Source organism: Ovis aries, chromosome 17 (genome assembly GCF_016772045.2).
Source record: "Ovis aries strain OAR_USU_Benz2616 breed Rambouillet chromosome 17, ARS-UI_Ramb_v3.0, whole genome shotgun sequence".
In the NCBI taxonomy this organism is placed as follows: Eukaryota; Metazoa; Chordata; class Mammalia; order Artiodactyla; family Bovidae; genus Ovis; species Ovis aries.
In genome coordinates, this window is record NC_056070.1 from 741,908 (window position 1) to 750,257 (window position 8,350).

Sequence of the window (8,350 nt, forward strand, 5' to 3'; positions counted from 1 at the left end):
AGATTTGTTATCAGTTTTGTACCTTAAGAACCTAATCTTCAGTATCCATTTTCACTTAGGGATTTGATTACTGTCTTGATTGCTATCTCCCCTTTTGACTCACCCCTTTCTCCTCCAGGTCACCTCTATCTCCTTCCTCCCTCTTCTCTTCTCTGTATAACTCTGTGAATTTCTCTGAGTGTTCCAGGCTGTGGAGAGCCCTTAAGGATTTGATCACTGGCTAGATTGCTCTCCCCTCTTTTGATTCTCCCTTTTTTCCTCCTGGTCACCTCTATCTCCCTTCTCCCTGTTCTCTATATAATTCTGTAAATATCTCTGTGTGTTACTGGCTGTGGAGAATTGTTTCACCATTAACATAGTGGTCTTATATTCTTTGCTGTATGGATGGAAAAGTCTTGAGTCTACTGTAAGAGAAGGACTGAGCCAGAGGCAGGAGGCTTAACTCCAGAACTTTAGAACATCAGAGAACTCCCGACTCCAGGGAACATTAATAGACAAGAGCTCACCCAAAAGTCTCCATACCTACACTGAAATCAAGCTCCACACAGAAGCCAACAAGTCCCCGTGAATCACACACCAAACTAATTATCCAGCAAAACAGGAACACAATCATGAACATTAAAAGATGGACTGCCCAAAGCTATGCCAAACACATGGATCCCCCCAAAACTTGCTACTGGATGCTTCACTGCACTCCAGAGAGACAAGATCCAGCTCCACCCAGCAGAACACAGACACAAGTTCCCACAACCAAGGAACTGTGACAAGCCACTGGTCCAGCCCCACCCACAGGGAGCAGACTCCACAATTAAGAGGAACCACAAAGTTCCAGCCTGCAGAAAGGGCACCCCAAACACAGCATCTAAGAAAAGGCTGAGAAATATTCAGCATGTGATAAAACCCACTAAACCAAACAAAAGAGGAGGAGATAGGGAGTCTACCTGAAAAAGTATTCAGAACAATGATGGTAAAGATGATCCAAAATCTTGAAAACAAAATGGAGTTACAGATAAATAGACTAGAGACAAAGATTCAGAAGATGCCAGACATGTTTAACAAGGACCTAAAAGAAATAAAGAAGAGTCAATCAATAATGAACAATGCATTAACTGAGATTAAAAGCACTCTGGAAGGAACCAACAGTAGAATAGCTGAGGCAGAAAAGAGGATAAGTGAGGTGGAAGATAGAATGGTGGAAATAAATGAAGCAGAGAGGATAAAAGAAAAAAAGAATTAGAAGAAATGAGGACAACCTCAGAGACCTCAGGGACAATGTAAAATGCCCCAACATTTGAATCATAGGAGTCCCAGTAAAAGAAGACAATAAGAAAGGGCACGAGAAAATACTTGATGAGATAATAGTCAAAAGCTTCCCTAAAATGGGGAAGGAAATAGCCACTCAAGTCCAAGAAACCCAGAGAGTCTCAAACAGGAGAAACCCAAGGTGAAACACCCCAAGACACATATTAATCAAACTAACAAAGATCAAACACAAAGAGCAAATATTAAAAGCAGCAAGGGAAAAGCAACAAATAACACACAAGGGGATCCCCATAAAGACAGCAGCTGATCTTTCAATAGATATTGTTCAGGCCAGAAGGGAATGGCAGGATATACTTAAAGTGATGAAAGAGAAAAATTAAAACCAAGATTACTCTGCCCAGCAAGGATCTCATTTAGATATGGAGGAGAAATCAAAAGCTTTACAGATAAGCAAAAGCTGAGAGAACTCAGCACCACCAAACCAGCTCTTCAACAAATGCTAAAGGATCTTCTCTATACAGGAAACACAGAAAAGGTTTATAAAAATGAACCCCAAACAACAAAGTAAATGGTAACAGGATCATACTTATCAATAGTTACCTTAAATGTAAATGGATTAAAGGCTCCAACCAAAAGACAAAGACTGGCCAAATGGATACAAAAACAAGACCCCTATATATGCTGTCTACAAGAGACTACCTCGAACCTAGTGACACATACAGACTGAAAGTGAGGGGCTGGAAAAAGATATTTCATGAAAATGGAGACCAAAAGAAAGCAGGAGTAGCAATACTCATATCAGATAAAATAGACTTAGAAATAAAGACTGTGATAAGGACACTACATAATGCCCAAGGCATCAATCCAAGAAGAAGATATAACATTTATAAATATATATATGCACCCAGCATAGGAGCACTGCAATGTGGAAGGCAAATGCTAACAAGTATCAAAGGGGAAACTAATAGCAATGCAATAGTGAGGGACTTTAATACCCTACTCCCACCAATAGCTCAACCAAACAGAAAATTAGTGAGGAAACACAAGCTTTAAATGATACAATGGACCAGTTAGAGTTAATTGATATCTATGGGCATCTCACCCCAAAACAGTAGATTTCGCCTTTTTTCTCAAGTGCACACAGAGCATTTTCCAGGACAGATCACATCCTGGGCCATACCTAGCCTTGGTAAATTTCTAAAAATTGAAATCATTTCAAGCATCTTTTTGATCAAAATATGGTAAGATTAGATGTCCAAAATCACTGCAGCCATTAAATTAAAAGATGCTTGCTCCTTGGAAGAAAAGCTATAACCAACCTAGACAGCATATTAAAAAGCAGAAACATTGTCAACAAAGGTCTGTCTAGTCAAATCTATGGTTTTTTAAGTAGTCATGTATGGATGTGAGGGTTGGACCGTAAAGAAAGCTGAGCACTGAAGAATTGATGCTTTTGAACTGTGGTGTTGGAGAAGACTCTTGAGAGTCCCATGGACTGCAAGGAGATCCAACCAGTCCATCCTAAAGGAAATCAGTCCTGATATTCATTGGAAGGACTGATGTTGAAACTCCAATACTTTGGCCACCTGATGTGAAGAACTGACTCACTGGAAAAGATTGAAGGCAGGAAGAGAAGGGGACGACAGAGGATGAGATAATTGGATGGCATCACTGACTTGATGGCCATGAGTTTGAGCAAGCTCCTGGAGTTGGACAGGGAGGCTTGGCGTGCTGCAGTCCATGAGGTCCCAAGGCGTTGTACACAACTGAGCGGCTGAACTGAACAGGAGAAAAAACTATTAAAAATATAAACATATGGAAGCTAAACAACAAACTTCTGGATAACCAACAGATCATGGAAGAAATAGAAAAGGAAATCAAAATATGCACAGAAACAAATGAAAATTAAAGAACAACAACCCAAAATGTACGGGATTCAATAAAAGCAGTGCTATGAGAGAGGTTCATAGCAATAGAGCCTACCTCGAGAAACATCAAATAAACAACCCAACTTTACATCTAAAGCAACTAGAAAAAGAATAACAGAAGAACCCCAAAGTTAGTAGAAGGAAAGAAACCATAAAAATCAGAGCAGAAACAAGTGAAAAAGAAATGGAGGAGACTATAGCAAAGATCAACAAAACTAAAAGCTGGTTCTCTGAGAAGGTATCTAAAATAGACAAACCATTAGCCAGACTCATCAAGAAAAAAAGTGAGAAGAATAACATCAATAAAATTAGTCATGAAAATGGTAAATCACAACAGTCAACACAGTAATATGAAAGATCATAAGAGACTACTGTGAGCAACTATATGCCAATAAAATGGACAACTTGGAAGAAATGGACAAATTCTTAGAAAAGTATAACTTTCCAATATTGAACCAGGAAGCAACATAAAATCTTAACAGACCCATCACAAGCACAGAAATTGAAGCTGTAATAAAAAATATTTCAACAAACAAAAGCCCGGGACCAGATGGCTTCACAGGTGAATTCTACCAAAAATTTAGAGAGGAGCTAACACCTATCCTACTCAAGCTCTTCCTGAAAATTGCAGAGGATGGTCAACTCCCAAACTCATTCTAAGTGGCCATCATCACCCTGTTACCAAAATCAAACAGTTCAGTTCAGTTCAGTTCAGTTCAGTCGATCAGTCGTGTCTGACTCTTTGCGACCCCATGAATTGAAGCATGCCAGGCCTCCCTGTCCATCACCAACTCATTGGAGTTCACTCAAACTCATGTCCATCAAACAGAGATGCCACAAAAAAAGAAAATTACAGGCCAATATCACTAATGAACATTGATGCATAGATCCTCAACAAAATTCTAGCAAACGGAGTCCAACAACATTAAAAAGATCATTCTTCATTACCAAGAGGGCTTTATTCCAGGGTTTGAAGGATTCTTCATTATTCACAAATCAATCAATGTGATACACAATATTAAAAAATTGAAAGATAAAAAGCATATGTTTATCTCAATAGATGCAGAAAGTCTTTGACAAAATCCAACACCCATTTGTGATAAAAGTTCCAGAAAGCAGGCAAAGAAGTAACATACCTCAATGTAACAAAAGCCATATATGACATACCCACAGCATACATTATCCTCAAAGGCAAAAAATTGAAAGAATTTCCCCTAAAGTCAGGAATAAGGCAAGGATGCCCTCTCTCACCACTACTCTTCAACATAGTTTTGGAAGTTTTGGCCACAACAGTCAGAGAAGAAAAAGACATAAAAGGAACCCAAATTGGAAAAGAAGACGTAAACTCTCACTGTTTGCAGATGACATGATCCTCTGCATAGAAAACCCTAAAGACCCCACCAGAAAATTACTCGAGCTAATTGATGGATATAGTAAAGTTGCAGGATATAAAATTAATATACAAAAATCCCTTGCATTCCTATACACTAACAATGAAAAAAAAAAAGACATATTAAGGAAACAATCCCATTCACCATTGCAATGAAAAGAATAAAATACTTAGGAATAAGATTTATCTAAAGAATCAAAAGATGAAAACTATAAAACACTGGTGAAATAATCAGATATGACACAAATAGATGGAGAAATATGCCATGTTTGTGGGTTGGGAGAATCGATATAGTGAAAATTAGTAAACTACCCAAAGCAATCGATAGATTCAATGCAATCCCTATCAAGCTATCAACGGTATTTTTCACAGAACTGAAACAAGTAATTTCACAATTTATATGTGAAAGACAAAAAACCTCAAATAGCCAAAACAATTGTGAGAAAGAAGAATGGAACTGTAAGAATCAACTTTGCTGACTTCAGACTATACTACAAAGCTACAGTCATCAAGACAGTATGGAACTGGCACAAAGACAGAAATATAAATCAATGGAACAAAATAGAAAGCCCAGAGATAAATCCATGCACCTATGGACACCTCATCTTTGACAAAGGAGGCAAAAATACACAATGGAGAAAAGACAACCTCTTTAACAAGTGTTGCTGGGAAAACTGATCAACCATGTGTAAAAAAATGAAACTAGAACACTAACACCATACACAAGAATGGATTAAACTTAAAGTGGATTAAAGATCTAAGTATAAGACCAGAAGCTCTAAAACTCTTAGAGGGAAACATAGACAGAGCACTCTCTGAGATAAATCCCAGCAAGATCCTCTATGACCCATCTCTCAGAGTAATGGAAATAAAAACAAAAATAAACAAATGGGACCTAATTAAACTTAAAAGCTTTTGCACAACAAAGGAAACTATAAGCCAGGTGAAAAGGCAGCCTTCAGAATGGGAGAAAATAATAGCAAATGAAACAACTGAGAAAGAATTAATCTCCAAAACATACAAGCAGCTCGTGCAGCTCAATACCAGAAAAATAAATGACCCAATAAAAAAGTGGGCTAAAGAACTAAACACATTTCTCCAAAGAAGACATACAGATGGCTAACAAATACATGAAAAGATGCTCAGCATCACTCATTTTCAGAGAAATGCAATGAAGCACCATCTCACACAGGTCAGAATAGATGCCATCAAAAAGTCTACAAACAATACTAAAACCTAACATACAGAGTGAAGTGAGTCACAAAGAGAAAGATAGATACCATATTCTAACACACATACACGGAATCTAGAAAAATGGTACTAAAGAATTTATGTACAGGGCAGCAACGGAGAAACAGACATAGAGAATAGACTTATGGACATGGGGAGAAGGGAAGAGAGGGTGAGATGTAAGGAAAGAGTAACATGGGAACTTACATTACCATATGTAAAATAGATAGCCAACAGGAATTTGCTGTATGGCTCAGGAAATTCAAACAGGGGCTCTGTATCAACCTGGGGGGGGTGGGATGGGGAGGGAGATGCGAGGGAGGTTCAAAAGGGAGGGGATATATGAATACTTATGGCTGATTCATGCTGAGGTTTGACAGAAAACAGCAAAATTCTGTAAAGCAAATATTCAATAAAATAATAAATTATTTTTTTAAAGTCTATAAACAATAGACACTGGAGAGGATGTGGAGAATAGGGAACCCTCTTCCGCTGTTGGTTGGAATGCAAACTAGTTCAGCCACTATGGAGAACAGTGTGGAAATTCCTTTAAAAATTGGAAATAGAACTGCCATACAACCTAGCAATCCCATTGCAGGCCATACACACCAAGGAAACCAAAATTGAAAGATATATATATACCCCAATATTCATTGCAGCACTGCTTATAATAGCTAGGACATAGAAGCAACCTAGATGTCTGTCAGCAGACGAATGGATAAGCAAGTTATGGTACATATACGCAATGGAATATTACTCAGCTTAAGAAAGAATGCATTTGAGTCAGTTCTAATGAGGTCAATGAAACTGGAGCCTATTATACAAAGTGAAGTAAGTCAGAAAGAGAAACACCAGTATAGTATACTAATGCATATATATGGAATTTAGAAAGACAATAACAACGTGAAACAGCAAGAGACACAGAAGTAAAGAACAGACTTTCTCTCACTATGTGAGAGAAGGTGAGGGTTGGATGATTTGAGAGAATAGCATTGAAACATGTATATAACCATATGTAAAATAGATGATCAGTGCAAATTCAATGCATGAAGCAGGGCACTTGGGATGGGGTTGGGAAGTAGGTGAGAGGGGGGTTCAGGTTGGGGGTACACATGTGCACCCATGGCTAATTCTGTCAATGTGTGGCAAAAACCACCACAATACTGTAAAAATTAGCCTCCAATTAAAGTAACTTAAAAAAAAGAAAAATATAAAACTCTGTTTCATCTTTTGGCAGATTTAAGCAAGACTTCTTGTATTCCATGAAGAGTCTCTGAGCTTTCTCTTGCTAGAAAATAACTCATCTGCTAGTAATAGAAGAAGGTAAAGAGGAAGCCATGAGAATAAGGCAGGGGCTACTCCTGAGGAATAGGTGGAACACCATTAATATCTAGGGGGCTTCAGAACCACTCAATGCTTACTCTTCTTCATCAAGGTAAATCCATGTACAAGGTGGGAAATGAATCAAATAGCCCTGCTGAAAGGGAATTGAATCCCAATATAGATGAGGAGATATTTCATTAAGTGTGTAATAGCTTTAAATGAACTATGAAATTACCAGCTTCAAATGAGTTACATTTCTGAGAAGGGGAAGGATTTGCAAACATGATTCTAAAACCACTTTAGATGATCAGGCCGCACTCTGTTTTTTCAGATTTTGTCTCTTTCTTTAGGTTGAATTCAGTTTCTCCAGAGAAGAGTCTCCTAATCTCTGCATTGGGAAGAATATGCCCCAATGTCATCCTTTTGAGGATCAGCTATGGAAAAGGGACTTAGAATCCCTGAGTTCAGCAAAATGCCTCTGTTCTCAGCTGTATGCCCACCTTACATGAGGCCTCTCCAGTTCAATTTCTATTCAATTTCTCCAGAGAATAATCTGCTCCCTTTGAGGGATGTCTGTGGGGAGCTAGGGGAAGAAGCCTGTGACATAAAGCCTTTGTGAACAGAGCTCTGAATAGAGATTGCAATGCTGTTGTCACTATTTTTCAATACTGTGTTAGAGGGTTTTAACTGAAATACATCATGCAAACAAAAACCCACAGCTTGATAAGTGATCACATTCATGCAGTCACTACCCAGATCAAGAACCTGACTAGCTCATTATCACTTTTGACCAGGAATATAGTTAGATTCTTATGGGCTTCCCTGGTAGCTCAGCAATAAACAATCTGCCTGCAATGCAGGAGCCACAGGAGATGCAGGTTTGATCCCTGGGTCCAGAATATCCCCTGGAGAAGGGCATGGTAACCCACTCCAATGTTCTTGCCTGGAGAATCTCGTGGACAGAGGAGCCTGACAGGCTACAGTCCATAGGGTTGCAAAGAGTTGGACACAACTGAAGCGACTTAGCATGCACACGTAGTTAGATTTTTACCTGGTTTAACAACAAAATACAAATTATCTTGATTAGTGAAAGTTTCTGTGCTGTGACAGGAAACTTTGCAGTGGTCTTTTCCTGTTAAACTCATATATCGTTCATTTGGATAATACCATTGAAGGCGAACTTATCAAATTATTGATCAAGACAAAGGCAAAAAGA